Consider the following 21,838-nt stretch of genomic DNA (forward strand, 5'->3'; position numbering starts at 1 on the left):
TTGAAATGAAAGCATTAAGATTATAGTCTTAACAGAAAATTGACATGAAATGGTGTCACTCGAGCCATTTCTTAAACAACATTCAATTATTTGTGAAGGACACTGAGAGTACTAGCAATACCAAATTTTTAGGTAAGGCACTTAGGAAAAAAAGGTAGCAAATTTGCTATAATTTGAAGAATTATGACTTTTTTGGCTTGCTTATTTAGAGTGACAGTCCTATACAACATTGAAATATGAAATGTGGAGGAATTGAGAAACTCTGAGTTCTTTGAACCTGCTATAGCAGGTGCCAGAGGTGCAAAGCAAAAAAACAAAACAAAACAAAAAAATGGCTCAACTCCTTTTTTTAGGGTATGCCTTCTGACAGTGGCAAAATGTATCATTCAGAATTTGGAAGTTAAAATATACTGTCATTCCTCTAGCACATTGTTGAGCTTACATCTTCCTGTATCTGTATCACTGAGTAGACATTCAAGTTTTTGGAATTAAGTAGTTTGTGCACTTTGATTCCTTATCACAAGGATAGTATGCAATAGTCATTCAAGTGATAACCAAGTGAATAACTGATTTAGAGAAGATTGTCCAAATGTCACAAACCCACAAGTTAGTCCACCTTAGCTCTTTCCCCATTGATTCAAGTCAAATGATTCTAGATTCCCTAGGTTCCCATCAATCCTTTCTTGAAAATATCAAGGTCCTACCATGAGAAGCAGTGGCTTTACTGGTGTGACTATGGGTTATACTGGATGTTATAGAAATGGCACAATGTGGACTGAGTCCAGCCAAGCTTAGTCAGGATTTCAGTTGAAATTTAATGGCAAAAGTAGCCCTACTGTGGAGGCTAAGTTTTTTCCCAGGTGAATTATTCACCCTGCATAACAACTCAAAGTTAATGACCACATTGGAACTGAGGAGTTCCAGGAGAGGCTTACTTCCCTTGACAGTGTTCCTGTTTCACAGCAAGAATCTTGGCCTAGCTATCTGACTGGGATTCCTCCCTCAGGATCCCCATCCACAATGCCTGCCCTTCTCACCTCTTTGCTTTCCAGCTGGGTTTGGAAAAGACAAATGGGAAGAGCCCATTGGGTTCTCACATGTCTGATAACTCCACCCATTTGGCTCAGATAATTATTTTTAAAAGCATGGAGATATTTAATCACTTATAGATATTTCTCAAAAGGCTCATGTCATCTGGCAGGATGACAGGCAGGGTGGCTCCTGGAATGAATGGAACAGACTTGGTGACTTCCCTCAAAGATCTTATGACCTAATGAGGCAGACACAAGCTGTTGATGGGTGGGGAGGGCTCAGAAAGGGCAAATAGAGGTTGCTGAAACAATGGACCCTAACCAAGGTTAAGGACAGGGAAGAACATACTGGAATTGGCTGGAGGAAGGAGGAGGTAGAAAATTGTTTCAAACAGAAGAATCAATCGCACAAAACCCTCAGGCAGCAGAGTCAGTCACATCTTCAGTGGTCCTTCCAGTGCAACCCTGCGGAGCCCTCAAAGGTGCTTCCTTATTACTTTGAATCCCCTCCACTCAGGAAGACCGAGAGTAGCCCATTCTTAAATGGGGCTCTCTCCTGGCCCATACTGGTTGACAACACATCCTCTTAAGCTTGACTGTGTCATGCAGCCTGTCAGAGAGAGTGATGTTAGGAGTGAGAGAGAAAAAAAGAAAGGCATAGAAAAATGTAAGCAGGTCCATTTTCTCCAAAGTTCCTTTTTCTGTATTCATCTCCAGCTCTAAGGAAGAATATTTTTTCACTTAAGAAGAAAGAAATATTTTGTTTGGGTCACAGAGTTCAGAACCAATCAAATGGAGGGCTTCAGATAAAGGACTGATTTTGCTAATCTATTTATAAGCATGCATGCATGTCTGCCTATTTGGATATACATAACAGATGCTCCATTTCACGAGAGAAGAGGAGACGGATTGCCTGAAGTGGAGAGGATTCAAAGTAACAAGGTTTAAAACACCCTGGAGGGTTCCCCATGATTGTATTGGGAGGAACATTGGAGACATTGGGGAGCCATGGAGAAAAATAAGTGGCTGTTAAGAATGCATAAATCTTATCAGGTCACACCTCAACCTGAAATCCTCCAGAATCTATGGATGCTCTTGGTATAAAGTCCATGGTAGAGCAACTAGGTGGTAGCCATGTGAGTTTTCTATATGATACACAAGTTCAATGCTAGGCAGCAGAGAACATAAAGGTGGAATGAATTCTTCCACTAGGGAATAGAGAACATGAAATTTGTGCACTAACAGCTATAATAATAGAGAAGCAAATTACTAGATCAGCTCACGTCCAGAGGAGGGCATCATTACCAGGCAGTGAATACCAGGGAGGAGAGGGCACCACTCGGAGCCATGTCAGAAAACGCTATCCTAGACACTGCGGTACACAGCCCTGGGGGAAGGGTACGCCACATGACGGGAACAGCAATGTAAAGACCATGATGTGTTTGAGGAACAGAGAGAGGCTGGACCGGGATTAAAAGGAGGAGCATAGCTTGAAGAGTAGGCAGGGGTTAGATCTTAGGTATATAGAACTTTTCAGGTTTCAGTAGTTTTAGTTTGATGACAAGCATGAAGAAAATTCCTTGAGTGAGTTGGAGCAGATGAAGTTAAACTCCCTTTCCTTTTAAGAAAACATAGGGATGGCAAACACATTCTATTTGCTTATTTGTTTTATTTTTCATGACATTCAATGGGCAAGCTGACAAATCCATGTCAGTTTTCTCTACATTTATTCTACTGGATCTTAACACCTCAAATGCGTTAAGCTGGTGATCTACAAGGGGATGGTTCAAAATCATAGACTTTTTTTTTTAGGATTTGAGCTTCTCTATGTTGTTTAATATTGTTACTCATTACAATCAATTGAGCCTCTCCCACTTCAACCTCAAGCAAAAATTCAGGGAAAATAAGGAGGGGGGGTGGGCAGAAGTAAGGTGAGTGTGATCCTGGCTGTGTATGTGGAACTACTGAGGAAGGTCTCCCATCACCCATAGGTATTCAGGAAATGAAAGAGAGGCAGTTGACTTCCTGCTGGAGAATGAATATGCTTAAATTGCTGATTCCTTCTCCATGGTTATCTGGGTCAGTTAATCCCAGCACACAGCTGCCAGCTGAGCTCTTTCCTAGGCCAAACTGCTCTGCTTTGAAATTCTCCCCCAAGCCACCTCGCCCAATGATGTCAGACAGGGAAGAACCCTGCCAGCCTCCCCCCCTCACAAGATGAGGTACGAGGGGAAATGCACTCTCTCTTTGCTCAGGAAACATCTGGTTGATCTGCTAGTCCTCCAGTGGGTCACTACTGCTTTATGAATTAGTGGAACAGAATAGGATAGGAAGATACGAAGTTTCAGTGATTACTCAATCTCACCACCAAGTCCCAGACTCAAATGAGATGTGAGGAAATGGCCTCCCTAGTAGGCACTCTCCAGGGACCCAGCACTGCTGCACAGTCACATTTCCTAGCTTGTAATGGAAAATGAGTGCTGTTTACAATAGCTTAAAGTAGCCAAAATGAGAACATGAGCCAAGCTGTGTAGTGGAGGGCAAATCCCTACTTGGAAGCTTTCAGCCGTCCTGTAATTATTCAATGCCAGGCCTGAAATATAGGCTCCTAAGGAAGAATGTTTTTCACTCTCCCTTGGAAAATGAAATACCACATTCATTGGTAAGCAGAATCCATGACCAGTTAATAGCAGATCCAGTCCCTCAGAAGCTGTTTAACATGAAGCAAAAGTCTGGGTTGCATGGAGCTCTAGGCATCTTGTCTACTTGGCTTCCATTGACTTTTTCTCAGTTTACCACTACAGAAGAATTAGGTACAATAGATATGAGATAATAGATGTGGCGTGTTGTCCTCCCCCACCGCCCCCTGGTCTGTCCTTGGGGTAATACAGGTTTTCTTCACTTTCTGATTGCTGGCCTGCAAATGAAAAGGCCTTCTCTTCTAGTCCTGCTTTTTTTGCCTCCTGCCACTCTCCCTTCCCCCAGTTGAATCAATAATACCATTCTGCCATAGATTTTTGGATGGCCAGTATACATCTTCAAAAGGTGTTAGATCAGGATGAAATAGTAACAGTAACAATGGTGAGGGGGGGATCCTGAAAAACAAAGCAACTCTAGCTTTAAAAATCGTAAAAATTCGTTTGGTCTCAATGTCCACTCTTTGGTAAGAATTAGGTGGAACACAAGATTAAAAACAATTTTTGGGCCATTTTTCTGGCATAGTGGTCATCTGAGATCATAAAGCATGGGTGGTTGTCCCACCATGGAGTCATTTGTTCCTTTGGGAGATAGTTTTAGATATTTTTGTGTTCTAGATATTGTATATATAATTGAAAATAAGACAAAGCTTTGTACTGTCTTGGAGCTTTAACAAATAACATTTAATAATAAGTCCTACATCTTACACGGATGGGGTAATGAAGTAGAGAATGACTGTTTACCTAGTCGCTGGTTGATTCTACTGCAAGGTCTTTTATATAAGGTGACATTCAACAGTAACATGCTTGATTTGTGCATCAGGGAGCAGGGCATTCCAGGCAGGAAGGGCAAATGGTACAATGACTGATCCAGGAACAAGTGTGGCACATTGATGGAAGAGAAAGATGTCCCCCTTGAAGGTGGACATCAAGGCCAACACATGTAGGACTTTGTGCCTCAAGGCAGAGAATTTGTAGTTTATTAAGTGTTATGAGAAGTTAGGGTTAGAGTGACATGTTCTGATTTTCTTTTCAGAAAATCTAAAAATACATGGAGAGTAGTCATCAGGTGCAACATTAAAGGTGAGTTCCCAGCCTTTTCAAGTGACCCAGAGTACAGCAAGAACAGAAATGGAAAGAAGTAGGTAGATTTGGAATGTATCTTAAAGGTACATCCAAAGGACCTACTGATGGGTTAGACTTGAGGGTACCAGGCCAGTTTACATGCTAAAAGTTACTTATCTTGGGTGAGATTTCAACAAAAGCCTATGGGGAGAAGGGGATTACAAGTAGAGGTACCCAAAGGAACGCAGGTGTAAAGTCAGGGAGTGTGACTTTCTGCTCAGATGTCATTCTCCCTAAAGGAATCTCTCTCCTCCAAATCAAAACAAAATTGATCACACCTTATTCTCTACCCAATTCCCCATCTTTACCTTTCTTCATAAAAATTATCATTACTAACATTTATATCACACTTATTATGTCTTCCCTACTGGAATGAAAATGTCTGTCCTTTTGCTGTTGCACGAGATGGACATGTATTTGTCCTGAGGATGCTTAAGTTTGTTCTACCACAATAGATCTCTGTCATCTATGGGTCTATGGTTCCAACGACAACACCATTGAAGAAAAACCACATATGCTCAGGTTGTATAGAGTTCCATGCTATGCTGCTGATGCTTGAGTCATTTTTCCTCTAACATTACCCAACCTCTGCTAAAGACATACTGCCTTTCAACAAATCTAAGATTTTTCACTTTATCATGTAAATGAAGCACATTCACTTATACCTTGCTTTTTGGGCATAATTTGTTTTTTGGGAGGCAGCTTTTCACAAAATTAAGAGCAAGGAAACACTCAGCAGATCACACAATTTAAACACAACAGACAGTAACACAAGACTGACCAAGAGCTTCTTTGCATCAACTGAGCTGCCTCATGCATGTGGAAATTTAAAGTTTTGGTTTTTGAAATGTCTTTTGATTTTATTTGTTTATTTATTTTCTCAACTGTGCTTGATCAAAATCAGGTGTAATAAATTTGCAAATAAGGCAGGCTTACTATGCATTCCAGGCCCAGTGATGGTAGGCTACTTGGTCCTGGCTCTTTAGTATCTGGTTTTGGGTTCAGCTGATTGTGGTGTGTGTGTGTGTGTGTGTGTGTGTGTGTGTGTGTGTGTGTGTGTGTGTGTGTGTTTGGTGGGACTAGGATTTGAATTCAGGGCTTTGGGCTTGCAAAGCAGGCCTTTTACTGCTTGAGCTACACCTCTAGTCTATTTTGTTCTGATTTTTTGGAGATGGAGTCTGATGAACTATTTGCCCAGGCCAGCTTCAAAATGCAATCCTCCTGATCTCAGCCTCCTTAGTAGCTAGGATTATAGGTGTGAGCCACTAGCCCCAGCTAGTTTTTGTTTTTGCTGAGTAGTTCTGTCTTGGTGATGTGCAGTACTTGATTAAGATGCCATATGGGATTGAGTCAAATCAGAACATGTCCATACTCTATTGCAGTCCATTGTTGAATGGACATACTATTTGAAAAGTTCTTACTTCCTGTTGCGCTGACATCTACCTTCTTCCTACCTTCATTTACTTTTATTACCTTTATTGTCAGAAATAAAACAGAGTACATCTATTTTTTTCTAAATCCTGTCCTTGTTGCTCTATTAACTGTATTTGTCTCTTTTTTATGTTATAGCCTTTTCTTAACTGTTGCTTCATTTTGTACTCATCTTTGAAGTCAAGATTGCAAGTTTAACATTTTGCTTTTTTGAGAGTAAGTGGCAGGAGTGTTGCTGTGACTCACTTGCCACCTGGTTTCAACTGAGAAGGGCAGGGCCCATGGGAGCATCAGTGAGGCCTCCAGGGTAGTTTCTCACATCACCAGCACCGAGGGATTGCCACATCTCTCTACCTCAAATCCCATATTCCCTGTTCTAACCTCGAAGTCTGTGGGCGCACGCACGTTTGTATGCACGCGCACGCATGTGTGTGTGTGTGTGTGTGTGTGTGTGTGTGTGTGTTTGAGGTGATAAACTCACCTGGCTCAACTGTACTCTGTCCAGAGATACCAGAGGCATTCTGACTACCTCTGAGCACAAACCATTCTTGTTTTCCTGACATTTACAGCTGAGCTTGTCCACAACCATCCCAAACTATAGCTTTCTCTGTAAATTTATCTGTTTCTGTGCCACAAAGTATAGCTACTCTTATGGTCTAATTCTTTGTTTTAATTCTTATTATGCATTTATACATATTATGTGTGTATATTGATATTTTACATTTTAAATATGTAAAATATGAATACATATTTATATTTTATACATAGAAATGTAGGTCAGCTTATCTACAGGTCAGATGACTTCAAAAGCCCATTTTAGCACTGAGATTTAATGATCCTTACCCTTTGTAAGATGCTATTCACTCATACATACAGCTAGAATTTCAAGTGTTTATCTTAATACTATCACTTTCTGTATGAAGTTAGAAGCTTCATTTTTAAGCAACTGAGATTTGGGTGCTGATACATTCCTTCTTTTGGGCTCCTTGATCTCAATTGCTCTGTACATCTCCATTGGTGTATCTAGTTCCCCAACATAATCCCTGTCCAAACAAGCAAATATTCATCTTCCCAACCTTTTTACCTCACCCCTTTCCCATCTTTATCTCAGATTACCTGTCTGAGAATCTGAGAACATTCCTTCTATCCTGTCTTCTAACTGGGAAGGAGGTGCAGTGGATCCATGTATACTGGAGTCTTCTGAGTCTCTGGATAAGAATTAAGCTAATGCTGGATACCTGAGACTCAGACTCTTTCACACTCCAGCTTGTGCTGAGTTTGAGTTCTCGGGATGACATTTGCAGTCTACTCTTCTGTGATATTGAGTCTTTCCTGATTGTTCTGGAGAGTGAGCACACTTAAGGAAATGAGGAGGAAAATCAGGAGGTATGAAGCCTTCTAGTTCACCCCCACTCCTTGCCTTTCATGTTCCAACCCCACCGAACATGCTGCTGGATGTTCTCGGTGCTCTGCAGTCTCACTTTCCCCCACCTGCTCCACACTCTTCAAATCCTCTCTCCTTCTTTGTCTGCAAAAGCTTATTCATACTCTGGGGCTCAGTTAAGAATCACTTCCTGCAGAAAATTTCCTGATTCTCTTATTATAACTCTTACTACTCTGTGGCAACTGTCTGATTATTTATATGATTTCTTGACTTAATTGATGCCATCCTTTTGTCCATTGTAGTAGAGTTGTAGCAGTGTATAGCTGTGCTGACACACAATAGTTGCTCAACCTATTGAATGAATAGCTACTCAGTCTATTGAATGAACTCACTAGGGTGGCAGTCCCCACACTCATGGGGATTAAAATGTTACAGAATGCACAAGATAATCACATCAGTATATAAAATGCCTCTCATTTTACAATGCCCAAAGATCTAGTGGAGATAGCGTTGTTTCTCCCATTTTCCAGAAATGTAAGCTTAGAAGTTATATAATTTCCCAAAGTTATTCCTCAGCCAGAAAATGGAAGAACTGATTTGAACTCCACTCTTCTCTGTGCACATTAAGTATTCTCTCCATAATGCAACACTGTACAGCAAAGGTTGCAAAATTGCCACATGAGTCTATGACACTGCAGAAATGAAACAGTTCACATTTAATTAGGGTGACATTTGACCTTGAATCTGAAAGACAAATAGATTTTTTAAATTATCAAAACAAAACCAAACCCAAGTCTTTATATATTATAATAGTAAATTAAACCAACATAGTCATACTTAGTGTAAGAAGTAAAAGTTTATCCCTGTCTTCCTCTACCTTCTTAAGATACAATTATCATAAACTGTATCTATCTATCTATCTATATGTATTTACATACTATGTGGTTTTGTCTTATTTGGTCTGTAGCCTCCATTTTTTTTAGCTCAATAAAATTTGGACAACCTTCTGGCTAACGTATTTATCTGCCTCCTGATCTTAACTGCTGGATTTTATTCATTTGTAGAAATGTTTCATAATTTGTTTATCCAGTCTCCTGTTATGAGCATTTGGGTGATTTTTCCATTTTCTCCTCTATAAATAATTCTGTAATGACTCTCTCTGAATATATGCCTCTGGGCCCTCATTAAAGATTTTCTGTCCATTAATTCCTAAAAATAGAATGTCTTCTGTCAGGGGTTCTATGCAATTTAAATTGTAAAGGAAACTGACAGAAGTTCACAGAATGTGAAAAAGTTGGAATGAGAGGACAAATACATTCAAGGTGGAAAAAGTCACATAAATAAAAGCACTGAAAAGCTCAAGTCACATTCCTTTATTTTTCCCAAGAAGTTTCAGCATTTTGACCCTTTGTGTGAGCTCTAATGACAAATTCCAGCTTCTGCCAAAAGACCACAAGCTATTTGTCAGTTTGTCTATTTATCCTTCCTCTCATCCCTCCAGTGATGAAGTCTCCAGAGGTTAAACACTCTCATTATTAATCTTACCATAAGAATCCCAGAAAACCAATGTTTGCCGCCCTTTGGTTCTTCATTTTAATGACTCCTCACCACACACAGAGCCCTCATTGTGCTAGTCACAACTTTCCAGATGAAACCAAAGGCTCAATTCAACTCTAGTCAAAGAAAACCAATTCTCCACAATCTCACGCACACACACACACACACACACACAAACATCTCCTCTTTCCACTGGCAACTAAAACTTAAAATTGAATGAACATGACATGAGACATTTCTAAAGAGCTTTCTCCCTGCCATCAGCTTTATTAAAAGCACAAATGTGCAGTCACATTTAATGGTGTTTATTTTGAAACATGCAATGTTTACCCTTGAAAACCTATTATGCATCTCTCACCTTACCACAAACAAAAGGGCATTGTAACTTCAGATAGTCTGACTGCTTGCTTAAATTTAGGTCTGCACTCAAATGAGAAAAGTACTTGAGTATCAGTCATCTTGGAATCTAAGGGACTTATTCATAGAGCATGTGGGACTCTATTCATAAGTGATTTATGTCTTTGCATAAAGGAGAGTGGGGGTTGTGTGTGTTGCCCAGAGAACCATCGTCTGCCTCTCCTGAGTAATTTATACAAGATCAATATTTATCAAGGTGAGCCAAGAATTGTGCCATAACTCTCCAAGAGCCAAATACTTCATTTATGGTTCCTTCACTCATGGAAAGGAGCATGACAGATTGAAATGTTTGTGTAAAATCTACTTAAAGAGGTTCTTACTTGCTTCTTGTTATTTTAGATGCAGTGGAATGCAGATTTCTGTCATGGATGTTTCTCAATGACTAACACATAGTAGATATTTTAAAAAGGTATTCATTGAATTAACCATTGGAGGGAAATAAACAACCATTCCTGTAACTGTACCCAAAGAGAAGGGAGGACTGCCCTTCATATTTTGTTAGCATATGTTAACTAAACACCTGCTAGGCGATTTGCATTGAATAAGGGCACAGTTATTACCCAGAATGATCTCCTAGACATATGGGTAAACATTTAAAAATATGTGAGTGGAAAGTACTTGATGCTCTTTTAAAGTTTCAAGTGTGTTTTGGTGATCAAGAAGATGAATTAACTAATTCTGCTTGTGATGTTGGAGAAAGGATGAAAGAAAGTGTGAGTTAAGCAGGTAGAAATGAATGGGTGGAGATTTGGGGAAGAAGTAGTAGCACAAAGGGATCTTGAAAGGGTTTCAGATTACAGGAATGGGATAAAGAGGTTGCCATAAGAGTACAGAGTTCTTGTGTCAGTAGTAGTAAATAAAGCTCTTAAAAATTCCATTAGAACCGGATTGTAAGAGACCTAATATACTCAGCAGTGAGCTGTTGTCAGTTTATTTTATAAGCAAGAGGAGACTCTCATAGGTTTTTAAACACAAGAGCTACATGGTCAGATTTTCCTTAGAGCTATATCTCTAGTGGCACAATTTATACTATCTTGTACCATTTGGTAGAGTAGTATAAAGAGGAAATGAGAAGTGGGTTCATAATTTTCAACTCTGGTAGTGTCTTATTAGAGCACTGTTTTAGGAAAGATTTTAAAAAAATGTCTGGACTTATCAGGGAAGTCTCCAGTAATAAAGAAGTGATGCTTGTCATAAGTGCCAGGGAGAAAGAAGGGAAAGTGGCACCTGGTATAAGCTAAGCACTTTCCATCCCTGAGTTAGCAAGATGCAAGCAAAGTCTGGGTGAGAAATCAGTACTCTTACTTTAGGACGACCTTAGTGAATGAGTGAGAGTTGATGGGAGGAGATATATATAAATATCGTGTACTGTACATTCCAAGCCATCTGTGCATATGCAGTTATGAATTATGGAGAGAGATTTAAGAAAGAAGACTAGAGAGCGACTTTCTGAAGATTGTAGATTAGGACAGGATCTTTGAGAAAGCAACAACATTCAATTAAGGCAGAGAAAAGGGGCATAAAAGTAAGTTGACAGTCGTAAAAAGAAGCAGCCAAAGATGATGATTCCATTATTAAGTATTCTAAGTTTAGGAGAATGGGGGATATATAGAGAGATGTTGCTTAAGGTATGTTTGAAGCCCAGAAGAATTTTTTTTTTGGTTGGATATATATTAAATTGAATTTCACCAGACCATAGACAACTTTTTTCATGCAATGCCAGGACAATATTTCTCAAGGAGAAATCCTAAGGACCATTAAAATTCAAATCATGAACAGAAGAAAAGGAAGATCTATGGAAATGATTAAAAACATTGGAACAAAGAATATTTCCAATTTGAGAAAAATGTGAAGTTGGCTTCGTGTCTTTTATTACCACTCACAGAAAAACAGAAGGGATTTCCACTTCTAACTATGATAGTAAACTTGTGTCAGATTAAGCATCCTGCAGAGAAAACTGGTAAAGATTAAAATTTTAAAAATCAATTTAAAAGTATGGAAAGGTCTGAAAAAAGTGGTGCTTAAAGTGCTAAAAAAAAAAAAAATTCAAGGACAAGTGTAGAGGGATGAGCCTATTATCAAAGCTTTGTATTTCCTCTTGGGCTTTTGCCAATTTGTAAGTCAAGGCAAAGAGACTGAAAAGCTAAACAGAGTTTAGACTGTCTTAGGGAACTGAGAAGCAGAACATAGAATTTAGAACCCATCAAGAACAAATGCCTGGTAAATGCCACAGGTTTCAGTAGGTACCAAGGCCAAAATTAGGGTGAGACGTATCTTGTACAAAATTTAGAAGGTTCCCATTCATTAAGTCATGTGGCTGTCACTTACTTCACCCTGGTCTTGACTCGTATTGGGACACTTGAAGTGTTATCTGTAAGTAGTAAAGAAAAACTGGAAATATTTCATGCTTCATCTTTGTTAAAGAGAAGTTCTAAAACAGGTGGATACAAAAGTTTATTGTGACTTGCCTCTATTATAACTGCATGGCAGAGGCATAATTTTATCCTCTCTTGAGTGCCAAGTAAAAAAAAACTACAAAGAAACTCCAATCCATCACACCATTAACTCATGAAATGAAAATATTAAAATCAGTCAAAAAGCCAACAAAATAGTTTGGCTTTAACGAAATGGCTTATTAGAGCTAACTTCTCATCAGGATTTATAGAAGTCAAAATAAAATTGAATGATATTTTCTAAATACCCCCAAAATTAAAAAAAAAAAAACCTGCCATCTAACCTAGAAATATATTCTTCAAAAATGTTGGCATAATTAACATTTTTTAAAAAAACACAACAGAGGGAACTCATCACCAGCCAACCCATCATAGAAATGAGATCTTTGAGAAAGTAAAATGATCGCATATGAAAAAAGAAAAATGGAAAAAAATGAAGAATAACCAAGAGGCTAAATTTGTGCTTAAATCTAAATGAATGTTGGCAGCATAAAACAATAATAATGTCATGTGAAGTTTAAAATGTGTGAATAATTAAATGAAAAATCTAGCACAAAATGTATCGGGTAAGCAATTTAGAATTTCTTTCATAAGAAATAATTTAAAAATTTATATTTATATTAGACTTCCACAAGTCAAGTATTCACGTTTGAATCTCAAGGGCATATATTAAAAGATTTACAGAAGTATTTATAATTAACAAGCTAGTAGAGAAGGAAATGCAATAATCAAAAAAAAATCTTATTAATGTAAAGGGTGCTACAGAGGTAAGGAGAGAACATACAAACTAATCTAATTCCCAAATGGATTAGATATAAAAAATACCAGCAGAAATTTTCAGGCTAAAAATGAAATCCAGCTATATGCTGCTTATAAGAGAGATAATTTAAATGCAGAGCAGTTGAAAATAAAGTTTAAATAAAGATTGCACAGCTACAGAAATATCCTACAAAATTGATTTTAAAGCAAATCTTTAGTAGATAATGTTCAAAAAGCATCTCATAGTGATAAAAAGGCCAATCTACCAAGAAGACAGCACAGTAATAAATCTATATGTGCCAAATAATATCATTCCAAAATTTATAAAGCAAAAATTGATAAAATGAGAAGAAAAAAATAGACAAATACACAATGATAGTAGGAGACTCTAACATACCTCTTCCAGGAGGTGAAAAATAAATTTAGTGAGAATCAAGATCTGCACAATATAATTAGGAAATCTGGAACATTTTTAGCAACTTATTGGACTCTTTACATTCCTGAAAATAGCTCCTCATATTATTAAATCTTACTTACTAAATCTTTTGGAAGAGAATTTTGTTTTGTTTATTTTTGCATTTCAGATAGTGTTTGTTTCTGTGTGCATGTGTATGCATGTCTGTATGCATTTCTGAGCGTGTGATTTTAGAGAACTCCCTTCAATATCATTCTGGGAAAGAACGATAGGTGATGGATTCTCCTTACCCTTCTAGAAGGATAAGTTGCCAAGTGCTTGAACTGTTTTCTAAAGGGCTATCAAGTTCGTTAAAATAGACCTCAGACTTAGGTGGTACAGCAACTGCCTAACAAACATGAGGCTCTGAGTTCAACACCAGTACCACACGAAACAAAATGGACCTCAGAATTCTATTATTTAAAAATAGAAGCAATGAGAAGTTCTGCAGTCAGAAAAGCAATCAAGGAAAGGAGTGGGGACCTAGACTCAGACATCTGAACATCTGAGTGCCAAACTTGAGACTGATCCCCTAAGGAAAGTTGTCAGACCTCGTAAACCCAAAGGATCTCATGACAGTGTTGTGCTGGAGATACTGGCTCATATTCATTCACAAGAGTCTTTTGTGTGCATTTCTTTCCAATTTCAAGTTCAGTTATAAGATTGGTAGCTTAAATTCATCTGTAGGAGAATTCACAGTACAGAAATTGGCAAATACTACAAATCAAGACTGATTTGAGGGACAGCTTGTTGTTAAACATTTATTAAAACCCTATTACCTAAGAACTAAACAGGACCAGGAAAAAGCACTCTAGTATAAAATTCTAGCCACATAACCCATTTGCCAGAGTGAGTTGCCAGGTTCACAACCCTTTGGTGAACCTGGCTGCACCACTGGCTCTCAGCCATTATTTATTTAGTTATCACGTAATTGGAAACACCACTCTACCTGTGCACACAGTAAAATTCCATCAATTAGCCTGTCCTGCAAAAGGTGAGAGATAATACCCTTGCTTGTGAAGATGACTCCCTCAATATTGAGAGTCCTGTTAGGTCCCAAGTCAACCTCTAATACTTAATTAGGGCAGGAGAGATTGTTATGGGACAGGAGCCTGTCAGTATGCTCTACATATTGCACAGTAGTGCAGATATCTCTAATACAGAGTTTGTGTTGGTATTTGTATAAGATAGTCTCCCATTTCATGTGTCTTATAGAACAGAAAAAAGTTTTCAGCTTCATCATTAAAAGAGAAGTTTGTGGAAGAGACAGGGGTTCTTCCAATGGAGCCCTGAGAAATACTGGCCATTCATATTCTTGAACTCCATACAGGTCATGGATAAATGTCACTCTGTAGATGACAGAATACATTTGGTGCACTTTTCTCACTTTTCTCCACATCAAAAATAAAGATGTTTAGGAAAATTTAAAGTATGTCAGGATATGTGAAGAATAGCTCTAAGAGGAGCAGTGTTTGTGATGGTGGTAATCTCTTCCTGGTTTCCAGAATTCTTTGATGCAGGAGTTAAACCATAATGGCGTTTACACAAATGGACTGTTAATGATAGTCTAGTCCTTAAGTCAATACCATTATGTGGATGGGCTATGGTGATTTTGTTTTTTATCATTAACATGAGAGCTTCTTGGAAACCACTGTGTTTTCAGCAGCTGTGTTAATTAAGGGCTGAGCTCTGAAAAGTGTTTACAGAACCGATACAGCTCATAGATTTATATGAGCAAAAAAGTAGTCATTGGCATCCTGGCGTGTATTAGAGTCTATTCTTTTCTCACTCGGGGCTTGGCAAGATTGGTGTTTGTATTAGAATGATATGTAAAATTCTTATTGAACACAGACTGTCTTCTCCACCTTCCCACTTTCTTTGGACACAAAGAGATTTTCTAGACCTTTACCATTTTTCTCTTTATTCATAGAATCTTGCCTTATGTAGAATAGCAAATCTCTGACTGGTACCTACCATCTTAATGGAATGCACTATAGATTTGATTAACAATCTTGTGAAATCTCTCATGTGAAGTCATTGATTAATTGAGCAATCAATGTATATAGCTGACCCTTATAAATACAAGCATCATGGGCTGAAGAGATTGAAAAAATGCATTGTCTTTTCTTTTTAAGTCATCTTTCAGAATTGCTAGGGTTAAGACTCTGAAGTAACTAGAGTCAAGACAACTGAGAAATGCATAGCAATTTCCTCAAATTCAATTAATTACATTTGTAAATTATATTTCAGGCTGTACCATATTTAAAATAAATCCAAAATAAATAGATTTAAAACAAATCCCAACACTTTAAAGCGCTTCTCTGCATCTTCATGTCCATTATCTTATAATCTCTAAAGAGGCTGAGTAAATAAGGTAAATATTAGTGAATGATAATTCAGTGTTGATTAGAGCATTTGTTTAACAGTGATTATAATGATGATGATGACTACAATTTATTAAGTCCTAGGTTTATACCATGTAAACCTCCAAAATATTATGGGGTAGAGAACTAAAATTCATAAATAAGAAGTGAATAATCCAAGTTCACCTAATCCATAAATATTAGAACTATCTTTGGAACACAAGTCTTCTGGGTTTTTTGTTTTGTTTGTTTGTTTGTCTCTGTCTTCTGATCTAGACTTTTCTAAGTAGGTATTTCCAGATCTGATGCATAAAATGCTCTTCCTACTAGAATAGTTAGTATGCCTCACCTGTGTCAGAAGTGGGAATGACCTTGCCTCTGAGATGCATTTCTCCGTCGTTTAACTCATTCATCAAAAAAGAGATAAAGTATTTACCTAAGACATTGTTGCAAAGACAAATAGTTTAACATAAGGGACCTAGAAATTCCTGGAAAGTAACAGGCATTCTCTAGACTGTGGTCCATTTTGCTACACTAGCTACTAGACTCCTTATATTTTATTTTAATTACAAAGAGCATAAGCAATAAAGCAAGGGTCATATGAACCCAAGGCTCCCAGAGTTAGAATATCAGCACATTACTTCAATACTCATGTGAACCAGCAATGATCTTTTCTGTCTGTCCAAAACTCTTTGCACCATTGCACTGGACCTTAATCCTGCCTCCATTAATTGGCAATAAAATATCCTAATGGAGATGTCTTAGAGAAGGGGGAAATGAAGAACCCTGGGCGATCAGTTGTACAATGGGCCAAAGCTTACATTTCCTCAAAGAGAACAATGGAATTTATTTTTTTTTCTCCGTTGGCACATTTTACGTTTCCAAAAGGTTAGCTATGAATAATATGCTTGAGTCAATCTAATATTGGGCAGCTACACATTTCCCTCCAATACCTGATGACGCAGTGTAAAGGGAGCAAGAACCCCAGTCAACTTTCAGCCCTACATCATTCATCTTCACCAACTTTAGGGTAACAAAGAGGTTTTTGGCAAAAGACTATACAAGACTGCACTACCTTTTTTCATCTGTTTCCCAATAAGAACATGGGATTCTACACAATAATATTTAGAATTTTTCTTTTCTAATCTTCAAAATAGTAGTTGCCCTCATTTACTCTTCACCCAAAAAAATGAACAACAACAAAAACTTATAAACTGGGCTGGGTACAGTGGTTCAAGTCTGTACCATGGCTAGTAATTCTAGCCATTTGGGAGGTAGAGGTAAGAGGATAGGGGCTTGAGGCCAGGCTGGGCAAAAGTTCTCAAGATCCCATCCTAACCATTAAGTGGGCATAGTGGTGCATGCCTGCCATCCCAGTTATACAAGGAAGCATAAATTGGAAGTTAGTCATCCATGGGCAGAAAGGCAAGACCCTATCTTAAAAATAAGCAAAGCGAAAAAGGGCTGGGGGCATGGCTTATGTGGTAGAGCACCTGCCTAGCAAGCCCAAGGCTGTGAGTTTAAACTCCAGTATTGTAAAAAAAGAGAGAGGGACTGAGTTCAGTCTATTTTTCCTTTATTTGAAATGGTTCTCTATGTATGATTTCACATCTATTATCTCTTGCACTGTGATATTCTTTGGAGTAAGCAGGCCAAGTGTCATAGTTTACACTCTATAGATGGGGAAGAGAACTTAGAAAACTTTGTAATACATCAATCAGTCTTAGCTAGTAAGTTGTGAAGACTGAATTAAAAGTTGCAACTTCTAACTTTGAATTGTTTCAAAAAATCAGAGCATCCTCAGTGTTTTATCTTGCTTTTTTATTGTTGTTGTTATTTGTCTGTTTTCCCAATACACACCAAATACATAGCTTTATTTCAGAGAACCGTTTTAAGAAGAAAAGTAAAAACAATTCAACTATTACTCTCTAGAAATTTTTCCCCTGGTCAGAAGATAGATACATGATTACCTAAACAAAGTATTATTATTATTATTATTATTAATTATTATTAAAATCTTATAATTAAGTGGTAGGAAGACTGAAAAAACCAATGAGAGAAGTTTGAGAGCCATCAGAGAACGTTTCAAGGAATGAGTATCCACCCAGGTAAAAAATCTGGAGCCATAATTTTGCTAAAACACCCAGAGGTGGTGAAATGTCCCATCAAATGGCCTTTGCTTCTAGGAAACTCTCTTACTGTATGTGACTGTAATCGCTCTCTTATTACTTTCCGATGCCTTGATCATAGGAATGAACTTGACTTACTTCTTGTCTCCAAAACATTGCGGGACCTGTGATTACTTTCTGACATCCTGCTCATAAGACTTTAGTGGCTGCCTGTGTGTGTAGTATTTGGGAAAGAATTTTGTATCAACATGTTGAGTTGCTTCCCTAAGAGTCTTCTAGGGAAAGTAGTATTGAAAACGTAAAGATAGAAGCATGTGTGAAGCCAACGGGGCAAGACTAGGATAAAACAGAAAGTAGTTCAGGAGAGTTAGTGGTTGAGAGGTCAGGATAATGGAAACAAAGATTGGTACATGGAATAGATAAAATTAGATGGTTTGAATACCTAAATTAAATCTGAAAACCTTGTATTTCTCTTTTTTGTGTGGGGTTACATCAAAACTACCAGAACTCCTCAAAGCTATCAGGGAAGGATGGACAGTTTTTACCAAAGGTATCCACCATCCATAAAATTTCTTTTTCCTCATTCTATCCCTTACTTATATTTCCTGTAAGACCTCACTTTAATGTTTTCTTCTGCAAGAATTGTTTCCAGCCATGTAGGCACAGGGATCATGCTCAGTTGTCATGTATTTCAAATAGCTTTATGTCATCATTTCCACTGTTATGTACATAGTGTTTTCTCCAAAAAGAGCACAAACATATTATAGCAGAGATAAGAACATGTTACTTCTGAAGAACCCCAAAGCCTTTCACACACTAATATTATCATTATAACAACATACATCCAGCATTTACTGAACACCATGTTCTCTTCCAAGCTCTCATCGCACATTTCATATTCAGTCTGACAAAAACCCATATGTTATTTCTTACCATTATACTATTTACACACTAGGAAACTGAGTTCTAGGGAGTTGAAGTGATATTCTCAAGGTCCTTCTGCTTAAACTACTAAGATATGGACCTTTGAGATCTCCTTAAGCCCATGGCAATTTCTTACTGGCACCTTTGCCTTGCTCAGTTGCCAAAGAGGTAGATGTTGATGGGGAATCAGAATATAGCACCTGGCCAGAGAGAGGTGCGTGTCTGATGATTCACACTTTTAATTAAAAACAATAAAACCTTTGGCTAGACAACTTCATGCCCCAATCCAGTTGGGATGTGGTCACGGTGCTTCCAAAGCCACGTGGGTGATATTCTAGCTTGAATAAGCGTAATTTGCATATTCAGTTGTTGAGGTTCTGCATGGAGGTTTTATGATCACACTTCTTGTCAGGCAATTGCCAAAACTTGCTAATGCTTTGGCTCCCTGTCCTGCTGCTTTTTGCTGGAAGCAGCATAGGGGAGGGTGGGATGTCTTCTTTAGTTGCAAAGCTAAGCTAAAAAGAGCCCAGCTAGTGAGTTACCAAACCTAAATCTTGACTCATCCACTATTTACTGAGCACTTACTATGCTGCCAGCCTTTTCCTTTCCCTGTGTCTATTGCAATGGATCTTCCTAGTATCCCTGTGGGGTGTCACTTCTATATTTTACAGATGTAGAAGTAGATGCAGGTGTACAAAGTAACTTGACAAAAGTCATTCAGCTCATAGAATGGAAGATCTGACTATGGGCTCTCTGTCTTTGCCTCTACATCAAGGCGCTACAAGCTCACTTTGAGGTGCATAAAATGAAGAATAGAGGGTTAATATAGTAAAGATGATAATGGCAATAATTTCAAATACTACTAGTAATACTTGGTGAATTTTCTCTAGGGACCAGGTACTATAAGAACACTTTGTAAGCATCACAAAAGCCATAAAAGGTAGACAATAGAAATACCCCATGTTACAAAGAAAGAAAACAATGCTCAGAGATGTTAACTCATTAGTTCAAGCTAGCAAATGATAGTGCCATGATTTAAGGCCAGGCATTTTGTCATCATAGCTTACTATAACAACTCAATACAAACATGTAACATATGAGTGCTAGATTGGGGTCTTCCCCTGCCCTAGAGGGAGCACCAAGAGAACATGTGAGGTCAACAGTTTAAAAAAAATAGGTTAGATTATAAACATTGCCAGAGGAACTCATTCAGCCAAAGCTACCTTTCTCATCTTTGACCTTCGGAAAATTGCAGAAAAACTCTGAGAGTGATGGTAAAGTTGTTAGATACAGTCTTCCTTGGTCTGAATGTCAAGATGCTCAGGCTAGTTACATGTGTTGTTTAATCCTTTTTATATCATCTTATTAGGAGTAAACTATAGAGAGGATTCAGGTGTCTTGTTGAGCTTCTGAGAATTCACAATCCTGTCACTGAGATATGCGAAGATCACTTTGGTTAGTAAGAGTTCTTAGTCATCCGTTCTGGAGAAAAGTCAGTAATGTAGCCTCTGGAAGCCACACGGGCATCACTTTTCCTCAGGAGGATGGTGAGCAACCAAATCAAATTCTGTAAATGGAAGCTGCTCCCAGAGTGGCTGTTAGCAGAGATGAACCAAGTTCACTACTTCTTGGTGACAAAAAAGGCTGGATTGTGCCTAGCAAGGAGGAAAGAGAAAAAGGAAAAAAAATGGTAGAATGAGGATTAATTTTATATCCGGTTATTAACACACAAAATTAAAAACAAGCAGAGTTATTTTGTGTTTTCATGATTTATTATACCATGTTCCTTTCCTCTATCTTTAAAAAATACATTAGTTAAGTAATAAATATCAACATTAAAAGAAGTTTAACAAAGGAAACATTCACATTCCACTTTTGTTTTTATGACCCTTGCTAATCTTTGAAGATGATTCATCCATTTTTATGTAACTTACAGAATGTTTTTATGTTGTCCCATTATTCCTTAAAAACATGTCTTATCAAGATATCATCCAATATATGGGTTACCAGGCCTACTGCTTCTTTCATGTCTTATTTGCACCGATGTCTGGAGATGTTCATCTCCACTCTAGAATGTAAATTTAAACACATCCACTCTGGAGAGTGGATAAGGACTGAAAATCGGGTGAATGTAAATTTGTCATGTGTCCATTAGGAATAACAATATCCATGAGGTAGTAGGAGAAAGAGAAGGAACAAAAAATATGTAAAAAATTCCTGGAAATGTGTTTTTATTCTAGTTATTTTCAAGTTAGGAAAATCAATGGTGGAGAAATACATTTACAGCTCTGCCTTCCAGAGGTTCGGCTGCTCCCAGAAGCAAGCACCTCTGGCTGTGCCAGCACTCATGCCCAGGCTGGGTGAGGTAGGGGGAAAAGAAATACCTCACATAACTTTGGATGTCTGTAATCATTGACACAGGAAATAGGTCTGTGTCACTCCACTGGTAGTTTCATTGCTTTTGCCCGGGAGGCCAAGGGTTCAAGTACCACACCAGAAATCTGGCCATTTCCCAAGTCAATAGTTGTATTATCATGGAAGGTGGATAGCATCATGCACTGGAAAAGGGAATTTTCTCCCATCACCGTAATCAATTGAGAACATCTTCACTAATCCCCAATGAAACAGCATATTCTTTAGCCAAGACTCTCCAATCCCCCATCTCCCATCTGTAGGAAACCCTTGTCCAATGTCTGTCTCTATGGATTTGCTTATTTAAGACATCGCCTGTAAACAAAATCAAGGATTGTTGTTAAGTGTTCCATTGTTCTTTCATAGAGCCTGGAAAAAGACCTTGTACCTAGTAGGTCTTTTAATAAGGTAGCTTGTTTAGGTATAGTAGATGACATCTTTAGAGTCAATACAGCCCACGAATGGGAAACTGGATAGTTCTAGATGGAAGCCCTCATATACCATTACCCAGCATATGCTAATAGTCTGAATATTATCAGAATAGAAGAACAGCCTATGATTCAGAGCTTCCCCTAGGTCAGGTGTCACAGACTTAGCCTCCCATATTCTCAGATTGTTCAATGACACAACCTGGATGCCATACTCTCAACAAATCAGAAATCAGTTCCTTAGAAGACTGCCGTTCTCTCCTGAGTTGGCACAT

This window comes from Castor canadensis, chromosome 11 (assembly GCF_047511655.1).
Source record: "Castor canadensis chromosome 11, mCasCan1.hap1v2, whole genome shotgun sequence".
Taxonomy (NCBI): domain Eukaryota; kingdom Metazoa; phylum Chordata; class Mammalia; order Rodentia; family Castoridae; genus Castor; species Castor canadensis.